Here is an 11,873-nt window from a genome sequence, read left to right on the forward strand (position 1 = left end):
AGACTATTGCCTCGTTCCAGACTACCAGGGAAAACTGCGAGGTTGCAAGGCAAGAACAATGTTTTTGATCTGTGAAGGCCTGTTGGATACTGCTGGAGAAAATTTACCACTCCTTTGAATCGTTAAGGTACTTTTTGCACGTTTCCATCTAGAAAGCTCATTTAAAGAATGCAAATTGTACGCAGGTGCTTTATAACAAGCAAATGATTACGAAATAAGTGGCTGGGTATTCTTCACTTTGGCGGAATCTTTACGGTCAATTTACCATTATTTAAATGAAATCACCTAAATTAATATTAAACTGATGCTCCAAAATAGGTGTGTCGGAGTAACTACAGAATACCCAAAACTCAGACCTCAGGCCAGCAGAAGTCCTAACTCAAAATTCCCGAAAAACAATAATAACAGGGCGTTACAAATCGATAATTTCGACACTCGATAAAATCGATCGTAGTCGATATTTTTCGATAATAATTAATTTTTTTTAAATTTGAAATAATTAATCGATTAATATCGAAAATCGATAAAAATCGATAGCAGAGTCTTTTTGTGATAATTTATCGATTTTGATCGATTTTATCGATTTGTATAGGTAATCACATGAGGCCGAGTACTATTAAGAATTAATTGCACGAGTGTTTTGGAAATTTTCCAAACACAAGTGCAGTTAATCCTTAATAGTACAAGGACTCATGCGATTACTTGTTTATCAATAAAGGGCAAAATTACTCTTGATTACCAAAAATGCCCTCGATTACCAAAAATACCCTCGATTACCAAAAATACCCTCGATTAAGAAAAAATGCCCTCTGTCTCAGCCAATCAGCGCTCAGTAATTTTGCCCTTTATTGTTAATGGTAATTACGGTTCGATTTCAATCGATTTCCATCGATTTATATCGATTTAATGGCCAGGAACGGGAGAGGTTTTACGGTATTAAAGACAAAACCCTTACTTAAGTCTGAGTGAACCTGTTCTCTCGGCCGAGTAAACCAATATAATCGATAATCTGTGCCTAAATCTTGGGGTTGTCTCTCTCTTATACCAGTCAAATCTTGTGATTATCGATATTTATCGATTACTTTAGCTAATCAATGAACAATTATCGAGTAATCTATTAGTTTCCGATGATCGATTTCTATCTACATGTATTTGTAACGCCCTGTAATGATATTAATATTGAGGGTTCACCAAAAAATCTTAAGCTTAAGTATCTTGCAACTTTGTCTGGCTGGCTGCGTGTTGTCATGCAATCATTTCGTGGCCGTGGTGAAATTTGGATTTGGATTGGATTCTTGGGCTAAGTGGAGTACATTAAAAGGGGCATAGTTTTTGGGAGGACCTAGGGGTTGTTAACCCATAATTCACACCTAAAGCGTGGCCAATTGATGAGTAAAATCGTCTGGCATTAGGGTAAAATCTGTAACTTGAGTCTCATCGTCACATGAGGAGGGTTAAAAACAAAATCAAAGCTATTTTGTTCTCTCAGAATCGCATCTCACGTCTCACACAAACCAGATTATTATGGTATCCTGAAGCAGTACAGTTACTCTGTCCTTGTTTTAGTTGTTTCTTTTAAGCCACTAGGTGACTTAATTCTAGTCCACTGCATCTTACGTACAAATCTTTGTATTTGAGTTGTTGTTTTAAAAATAGCTGGGCAAGATTGAGGCTACCTGGTTTGCATCTGTGTCCTGTCCCGGTTGGTGAAACTTAAACCAAACAAAATTTTCCATTCCATTGTTAGGTGGGGTCTGATCTCAGAGTCAGTTCTTACTTTGATGTTTTCTGGGTCTGAGGTTCCTAGATATACATTTGAAAATAGTTTGATCATAGCTAATTCAAACATATCTGACAGGTCTGAAACAGTTGGTATTGTTAAATTTTCACAATTGCATTTTTTATATAGGAGGGTTTCCTTTCTGTCCTCATTTCCAGAGATCTTGTGGAGGACAATTTCCTCTTAATACCATTGTCTTCATCTAAGCATGGACACATGACGGGAAAACATGTCTTTGAAGTTTGAGTCTTGCAGCCGTTAAGCAAACAGTTAAAACTTTTGCGTCCGATAGTTCGAAAGTATTTGAAGCATACTTTATCAGATTAGGGTCAATTTCTTAGAAAAAGTCTTCGATGTCCAGTCTTGTCGCCATTTGAGAAAGACTTGCATGAACACCTCTCAAACTTTGAATGATTGAAGACAAAGCTTGTCACGTTTGCAGCCAATTAGAGCATGTTTTCTTGTCATCGTGTCAACGCTTTGATGAAAACGACAGTACATTACATGCATAATATAATTTACCAAAAAAAATATATATTTTGCTCACTATCTTAAATCTTATTAGACAAGTGGATATTTTGTATTGTGAAGGAGCAAGAAAAAGTTCATTATTATAATAGTAAAATACAAAATGTTTCTTTACTCTAGGTTGTCATACAGGTTCATATGACAGGTACACTAGCTTAGAATTTAAATCTAGAAATCTCATTCAAGATCGATCAAAAGCACCCTATTAATCTAATTCTTTGTGTTTTTGTAGAGATTAAAATGCTTCAAGAAGCATCCGAAGCTGAAAAATCAAGATGCTCTATGATAATCAAATTTTTCATTCTAAAGACAGTGGAGTAATACAGCAGTGTGACACAGTTTTACAGACAAAGACTCCAAAATGGTTAAAGAATACAAGGTTGTACTGTGTGGAAAGACAGGGGTTGGAAAGACCACTATTTTCCAACGTTTGTGTGGTAAACTAGATTTAGAGCGAAGTGAGGCCAAAAGCACAATGGATCATGAGTGTAAAATAAGAGTCAAAGTTGAAGATGAAATGGTGGAGGTAGGATGAAGAACACCATTAACATTGTTTTTAATTACCGGTAGTAACTAAAGCCTAGTTAAGATAGACTTCTTTTATTAATGAATGGAGCAAACAAAATTTCACTAAATTAATGCTTTTAATACAAATAGAGCCTTTCTAGTCCTTACTGACATGAAAATATCAAAAGACTGAGCAATTAGGCATAGTTAATGTTAAAGTGTATAGATCACCTCAAAAAACCCTCTCCACTGACCTAAATTATTCTGTACAATGTCTAAGAGGGACCGTAAGGGGGGGTCAAGCGCACAGTTCACGGCCATTAAAAAATGAAAATCACGAAACACGGTAATTAATTTTCTTGTTTCACAGTTCACGGAAAATAAACTCACACTTGAGAAAGATTTGTGGCCTTACCCTATATATATATTTGTATTGGTTTAAGTCACCTAAAGGTAGTGGCATGGTGGTGTTCTGGCTAGCGTGTCGGACTCTCTGTCTAAAGCTTAAGGTCTGTGAGCACCGGATCAAGTCTAAGGACGATCAGCAACTTTAGGTCTCGTTCTCTGTCCTCTCAGTACAGTACAGTGAACATGGTGAAAACGAAAAAGTTGCGAGTTGTTACAGCTCGGAGAAAAATCATTTCGTCCTCCAGGTCACTGTCTACAGTTGCAGGAAATTAGCTTTCAGATTCTGTGTCGTGCTCAGATTCTTGTTCATCTTATGTGTCTTTCTGGTTTTCTTCTTCATGACGCTTCCTGTTGCTTTCTACGACTTCAACAGGACATCCCTAGTCACCTGCAGCGTCCACATGTCCCAGAGTTCTCTCCATAGTTATCTTATCTTTTGGCTGCTCAGAAGTGGCATACATGTTAAGTGGCAGAGTTCCTGCTTTGAACATTGTTGTTTCCTAGCGTACTGTTCGCTGCCTGACAGCTTTGCCGTTGTTTGCTGCCCAGCTCACGACATTGTAGCTAGGGCGTGGAAATGAAATAAAGATTCCTGATGGTTGGTGTCAAAGGTCGCGTCAGCTTATTTTTGGATCTGATATCATACACTACGCAACGGGTCATACGAAACCCCATCGTTTGTTGTCACGCAATATGAAGAACCCTTTGTAGGGTCTACGTAAGTAGCCGTTCACAGAAAAAGGGTCGTTTTCGTGTTTGTTATCACGGATATTGGAAAATTATTTCTCTTTTTCACGTATCACGACAATCATGTCATTCACGGTTCACGAATTTTATTTTTTTTTAGATTACGGATCACAGAAAATAAATTCGGTCGATCACGTTTCACGCGAAACCCCCTTACGGCCCCTCGTCTAACACTAAATATGCCATTTTCAAATTGTCAATATTCAGCTTGATAGTGAGGTAGAGAGGACAAAAACAATGAAACAAGTTGCAATGAATGTGAAAGATATTAGTATGTCATCCAGTTTCCTTTGTCCTATAACCTTCTCTTTCAAGCTGAATATTAATGTAATTTTGAAAAAAGTGGGCTATTCTTTGGTTTGGTTAACTCTCTCCTTCAAAGTCACTGTTTTAGAGGCTCCTGAAAGTGGAAAAACTAGTTGTAATTTCAGATCTACAACCAAATACAATGTAAGGAAGAGGAATGGCCATGGTTGAGGTCTAGGTACCAGGTTGAGGTCGTAGACTACACTGTACTTTGCATTGCAATAATTCTTTGAAAACAGCAATGTGAAGTAATTTGTGGCATCAGCCAGGTATAAAAACTGTTTGGCCCCCTTCAGTGCTTGCTCATGGCGACTTTTACTGTCTTTCAAGGTGAATAAAAAGGTGGGTTTTCAATAACGAGGGTCTAAAAACAACACAATATAATTTGGGATGATTTTGGAGAATAAAGTGGAGAAGTTTTTTGGCAGAGGTGATAGGGAGTTTAACACGAAAGAATCATTGGCGACCATTAATTTTGTTGAAAGTGCATGCCTGGTCTATTTCATGTATGACCAAAAATAATCTAATTTTACCTATATATACTACTCTTAAGGTTCACACTGCAACCAAGTTTACAATAAGACATTAAAGTTTGCAAAGTTGTGAAATTATGTGGCCTGAAAACGTTTTGACATTCCCTTCTAGTGTCTTAAACAGGGTCCCTGTTCACCCTTTGCCAGTTAAGGTCTCGTTAAAGGAAAATGATGTGTCCCTGTGCGGAAAAATGAAATTGTCATGCCGCTTTTTTTTGTATAGGGTCAAACTATATATCATATTAAAGCTAACAGATTTAAGTTATTTGAATAAAGTTTTATAGTTTTCTGGTATTTAATGTTGCCTTTTAGTTTTGAGGCCTCAAACTGAGAACGACAGAGTCTGCTGCAAAAGCTCCTGTCCCTTCACTTTATTTCAAAATTATCCGCTCTTTGTTGCATCTCAGTTACATATGAATGCACTCCAATACCCTGTGAGGAATTTTTGATATGTTAAGACTTGGAGGAAATATCACGCATGAAAGTTGAAACTCTCATCTCATACTTAATTTGGGCAGAAAAAGTGTCATAAAATCAGTCTCTGAAGACAAACGAAAAATTTGGGGTAGTACAATCATATATTGGAACTGAAAATTTGGAAGTGATATCTTAAAACCCGTCGTGACAGGAGGTCCGAGAAGTTGTAATTTTGGTGTCAAAATAAATCCCTAGAAAATCTAGCTTGAAGATTTTGCGTGCAGTTCACAGTCTGCTGAATAACTCTGCCCCTACTTGAAAGCCAATTGCGTTGAGCCAATCAGCGTTCAGGCACATGGTAAGGTAGCAGATCGCACATGAAGACTGTCAATTGACACGCAATCATTTCATGTGATTGACATGGTAAGTCAATCATTTTTCTTGTGCAGATTGTGGCAGGAAACAAAGAAAAGCGATTTTAGCGGTTTAAAAATTGATTTTTCTGAATTTTTTTTCGGGAAAATATATTTCGCAGCCAAGCGATTCAAGATTTGCGAAAACAAAAAATTTGAGCAAGATGCCCAAATTTACCTGTACAGAGACCTTAATTAAAGAACTTTTGATTGAACCTGTAAGTGTGCAGTTACCTCTTCAACCCTAAACCTAATAACCTACCTTAATTAATGGAAAGGAAAAAAGAAAACTGTTTAGAATTAATGACTGGAGTAAAATCTGTAAAACGCTGACTTCTGGGACAAAAACAGGCAACTGGTAGGCTAATGCCTAACCCTTGATTGACTGATTTTCCCCTGACTGTCACAGTCTTTCTCATACTTCAAGCAACATTCACCCTATGGCTCCTAGTACTGTCTGGGTAGGTATACATAATTTATACATGTAAATCCAGTGTGATGTATGTGTAAGAACCATTTCCACTGGTACAATGCACTTCTTTTTGTCCCCAGACATGTAACATTGTATTCTTAACTACTAATTTGATAAAAAGGTTGTATTCCACAGAAGCAGTACAAAAACTATTGAACATCACTTTCTTGGTAGATTGGTGCCAACATGAGTAACTTCTGCCCATTATAGAATTGGGCATTGAAAATTGTGAGCTGGAATGTGGTATTATAAACTTAAGTTAAATTTTTTCCCTTATGTTCTGATATTGAAAAAATGTATTTTCCTTTTACTTTCAATGTTGTCCAGCTTCAGCTGTGGGACACGCTTGGTCTGGAACAGCACGCTCAGTACACTCGATCACATTTCTTACTCACCCATGCAGTGCTGATTGTTTACAGTGCTACAGATAAAGATTCTTGCAATCAAGCTGCAGAACTTTAAACGGATGCAAAAATAAATGCTCAAGGAGCTTGCTTTATTTTAGTGAGGAACAAGATTGACTTGGATTCAACATTTAGTGAGGATGACGCTATGGCATTGCTTCCAAAGACTCATGCATTTACAATGCAATTTAGAACTTCAGCTTTAAATGGTGAAGGGGTTAAGGAGATGCTTGAACAAATAGCAAGTCATTTGGTCAAGGAAGCAACACCCATGAAACCCATTGGGCCTTCCTTAGACAGTGGTGGATGCTGTAGAAATGGCATGAGCTGTTATTCAGGCAGAACTGGCGTGGTAAGACTGGAATTTCCAGACGAGGAGGAGAAACCAAGACGACGACAAAGGAATTGCTGCTCTATCTGAGTCTTCGGGAAAGATGCCAAGACTCCTGCAACCACAGAATAATATCTCTAACAATAAAAATTGTGTTTAAGAGCAGGAACATGTACCTTCACGTTCTTATTCAGCAGGCTAGTGATTAGGCCATTGGATTTGCACAGGGATACCATACCCTCACATCCTTCTCCAAGTTCTGGATTGATTTGTCCTCTGTGGTGTCCTCACTTTGTATAAAATAGGCAGCTTCAGCCTCCCAGTTGAGGTTTTTAATTATCTTAATCTGCTAAGTTTGACTTTTCTTTTTCAGCTGATGTACCCCTTCACCCCTGAACTTGTGAGAGACATTGATTGGTCTTTGCATGAAATGATGACAAAATTGACTGCAAAGTAGTCCAGATATGTCATTTCAGGGATAGATCGATACCTCTCACAAGCCCATCTAGCAGTAGGATAAACATTTAGCAATGTTGTCAGCAACAAAGTGTCCCTTTTAAAACTGAAATCATAAAATATGCCTTGTGGTGCTAATTATGTTTCACTTTTACAAAGAAAATGTAAGGTTAGGGGCACTATTCATTCATTCATTGCAAGATTGCTCTCAATGTTGTTCAATTGCCAAACATAAACCAAGAACGTTTTTTCTTGATACAATGATGATGTAAGGCATAGTGAAATTTTATAAAAATAAATTTTAATCCTTGTATTGTTTTTCTGTAAAGAACATAATCTGTGCAAGTTGTGTGCAACGAATTTACCTTTTCTCTCAGATTTAATACAGTTGCCTTGCAACAATTCATTGCAGAAGTATGGCAACTATTTATTGGTCAAAAATGGGTTGAGATTTTGCAAAACAATTGTTCATACAAAAGGGCTGGTGCATGTTGAAAATAACGTAAAATCAATGATGAGGTGTTCAAAGGTGTCCTATGTGTTAGGGGGCCAAATGTACTATTTTAGTGAATTACTGAGTGACTCTCTTCCCATCCCGTAATGTGCATAGCGCAAAATATATCAGAAAAAAATTGAAAAATGGCTGCCGAAAACACTACTACAGTCTGCTTTGACATTAATTTTGTGGCAAATGTTTTCCGCCATTGCAGTAATTTTGTCATTGAGTGAGGACAATGTGAGAGTCATGAAAGCCATGACTGCAAGTCATGCGAGCCATGCAAGTCAACATGCAAATGACACAGTTTAAGCTAACCATTTTACAATGGGTTCTTAGACTTAAATACTGTTTATCAGTGCTATGTGAAATGGGTGCTAATAGACTTAAATGCGAGACTCGCATAGCTCCCACTGGCTCACAGATTGCCCTGCACCTCAGCTTTCTCATTGGTACCCAAATTCAAAAAGCCCATGTTCTTCAATTAATGCAGCAGGTCCAGTTTGACTACCAAAGTGCAGAAGACTTCAAGTTCTAGCCTAGTAATAAATGCCATTGCTGGCTTAGCCTGTGAACAGGCCTTTAGTTGAGCGGGGAACTGGGGAGACAGAAAAGCGAAAAGGGCTCTCTCCCCACCTTTTCCTCTCCCATCGCTATTTTTTTCCTCCAAAAGAACCAAGAGCCTGTTCACAGGCTATTGCTGGCTGTAAAATGAACTCTAAAATTCTTCATACTGCACTAATGGCTATAACTTCTACAATATCATTTTTCAGACACCAGATATTTTTGCTGGTCATTTGTTTTTAGTCTCTAACCCAAATATCGAACCACTATACTTATGCTATATTGAGCAAGTTCTCGGTTATTTACTAGTATACACTATTTTACTAAATCAAGGTCAATTCAAAAATGGGAATTTACTTAACCACGAAACAGCGAAACGAAACACCATGTATGACCCCACCATTCATTGAATACCAACTTAAGAAGAATTTGAGATTAACTATAGATCATTATTGCTCCTAATTCATTGAGATTAAGATTAGGATTCAGATTAAGACTGAGATTAGGAGGAATAATGAGGCTCTGCCAGGGTAAATTCCAACAAGCGACATGGCATAAAAAGTAGCGACAGCAGTTTAAGTGAAATCGGGACAAACAGCATCCTTTCTTTAAATTTGCAACACAGCAATGTGAAGACATGGTGAAACATTGACAAAGCACAGACACAAGATCTTTTAAAATTCAGACAAGCAACATGGAACCCCCACACCCCCTCCCCCCGTCCTCTCCCTGGTAGAGCCTCAATAATTAGGCCTAAAATGAAATTTAATCTCAAATCCAACCTTTGTCGGTTCGTATTCAATGTGTGGTGGGGTCATACATGGTGTTTGGTTTCGCTGTTTTGTAATGTCCATAAAAAGCACTATAACGGAGGGTGTCGATTCTCCAGCACAAAATTAGGGTTGTAAGTAACAGTACAACTTATTTCTTAAGAATTTCTCTCTTTATTGGAACATTGTGATTTGTTTACAATATTTTATAAACGATGCATACAATCATATCAAAGCAGTAGCAATAAAAATATGAGAAAATTGTAGATTTACTTATTCAATTTCAGTCAATGCTCTTATGACAGTGAAATATGCCCAAAATGAAGCTATTTGCATCTCAGGTATTAAGTTAAGACAAAGTCACCTTCCTTCTTATTTCTTCTTACAATATCACTACTTGATCAAACAAAAAGATTATGCCGGGGAAACGACCATGTCAGACCACGTTACATTATTATTCATAAGCAGATTCTCCATAATTACAAGTGACATACCTAATCAAAAAATGTACAGAGGTTTACATTTTGCTTAAGAATTAACCCTTTGACATCCAAACCAGCCGAAACCGGCCAGACTTAGTATTTTAATCTGTCTAACGCCAGACAATTTTACTCGTCAAGGGGGAACCCCCCTGGGAGTCAATGGGTTAATGGTGAATACATTAGTTGATTTTAATCAGCGACTTAATGAGTTAATCAATTTAACGAGTTAATCAATGAGTTAAGATATTAAAATATGTCTTAACTCATTGATTCCTGGGAGTGAGACTTGTGGGCCTACTGATGTGTTTTTTGGGATGCGTTGCTAAGGATGTAACGGTTAAGTAATTTGAGAGAATTTGACATTATTTTTGTCAGTTTCCAACTTTTGTAAGCCAGTGATCCTAGATATGACGTCAAAATGCCACACCCATGGTCACGTGACCAATAAAAGAAAACTCTAAATTTGTCTACGTGCTACACAATTTGGGTATTTTAATAAATCAGTGGTTTCAAAATTTGTATTTGTTTTTGCATCCAGCCAAGCTTGGTTTTCTTTTTATTTTGCAAAATGTTCTTTTTAGATAGGTAAACAATACTGAAATACCCATAACATTTTCAAAAAGATGATTTGAAAAAATCAATGTTCAATTAACTATATTCTGTATTTGGAGGTGAAACATGCCATATTAAAGAAATTAATTCAATTTAAAGACTGCCGAAAATTTAGCTTTTTCTCAAACCGGAAGTCAGTTTGTTTACGCATGCGCAGTTGATCTGAGAACGAGAGAAAGGAAGGGCGAGGAAAACATTTTGATGCAAACAACAATTAGGAGATTAATAATTGTTATCAAATTTTCCAGGTCGGTGAATGGGTTTTCTGGTCAGCTCACGATATGATGACGCCAGTCACCAGAAGTAACATTTCACTTCCTTAGCAACGCACAAAAAATTTGTCTGTGGGCCCTTAACAGAGTTTACTCTGCCTAACCCCAGACAATTTTAATCAACAACTGTGGGTGTCCTGGGATGCCTGTGGAGTCAATGGCTGAAAGCAATATTTTAATGAATGGATGGTACATTGTGAATGGCTGTAGAGAAGCATTAAATAAATTGCATGAACAGAATTTTAAATTGCACATTGCCATTGAGGTGGCCATGATTTGCAAAACCAGCCAGGCTGATGTATAGTATTACATTGGCCTGGTGAGCTGACGGTCACTGATAGCATTAGAAGTGAACTGATGCAATGATTAATATGCACAAATTATTATTATGAACTGACTGCAAGCCCATTATAACTCTAAACTCGGTGGGTCTAAAACACTGGTCACTTTTGACAGGTCACTCGTTGCAGGTCATTGTTTTACCTTTTGGAAATTAACCCAAAAACCTCAATTTGGTTAATCCTAGGCCTAAACTTGGTTTTTAGGCCTAGGGTTAGCCAAATTGAGGGTTTTGCATTACTTTCACTACAATGACCTGCAACAAGTGACCTGTCAAAAGTGAGCTATGTTTTGGTCCCCGCCCTCTAAAGTAAGCTTCTTATGTGACAGAAGGGGTAGTTTCTAAAGAAACTGTGGTGCTGCGTCGGTGGGGAAGTAGTATACAAAAATTTGGTTTATCAACGGAGTTGATAATGTAAATTGACCACCGTACAGAGATTCTAAAAGCTGTTCTTATGTGACAGTCATGTAGTTTAAATTTGTATTGTACACTAAAAAATCCACTTAATGAGAAAGTAAATCTGACAACCTACCCTGAAAATTGGAATGGGCCATTCAAATTGACATATTAAAGAGATCATGTTTTTAAGTCTTCCTCCTAGCCTGAAGGTGCGACTTGTAGATTTTACTCTGTTTAACGCCAGCAGATGTTACTCGTCAATCTGGAGTACTTTAGGTGTGACCGGGTTATTAGCACAAATACTCTTAAATAGGCAGTGTCATCATGATGCTATTTTAATCAAAATTCAGAACACTAAAAGACGTCTTTGCATCAATGAAGACCAAAACATAATGCTGTAGTTTTGTTCACTTGCCAATGGCCATTGAAGTGCACTAAAGCTATTTTTTGTTGTTTGCAGCCACAAGGATAGAGTGGATTAAATGGATTGAAACGTGAAAACATTGGCCATTTTTTTGGAGACGTTGACTGAAAGTCGCCAAAAGTTAAATACAAATAACTCTTTGTACCATGTTATACTTTGTATCATCTCAGTGACTTGTTGGGAATGTTGTACATATGAGATTTTGATTTGGA

General features: G+C 37.4%; 1 pseudogene; it reads left to right on the forward strand.

The window, feature by feature from the left end:
* The first annotated feature begins 20 nt into the window (after nt 1-20).
* On the forward strand, nt 21-7,820 carry LOC138019302 (uncharacterized; annotated as a pseudogene).
* Nucleotides 7,821-11,873: the final 4,053 nt, after the last annotated feature.

This window comes from Montipora capricornis, chromosome 10, assembly GCF_036669925.1.
Source record: "Montipora capricornis isolate CH-2021 chromosome 10, ASM3666992v2, whole genome shotgun sequence".
In the NCBI taxonomy this organism is placed as follows: domain Eukaryota; kingdom Metazoa; phylum Cnidaria; class Anthozoa; order Scleractinia; family Acroporidae; genus Montipora; species Montipora capricornis.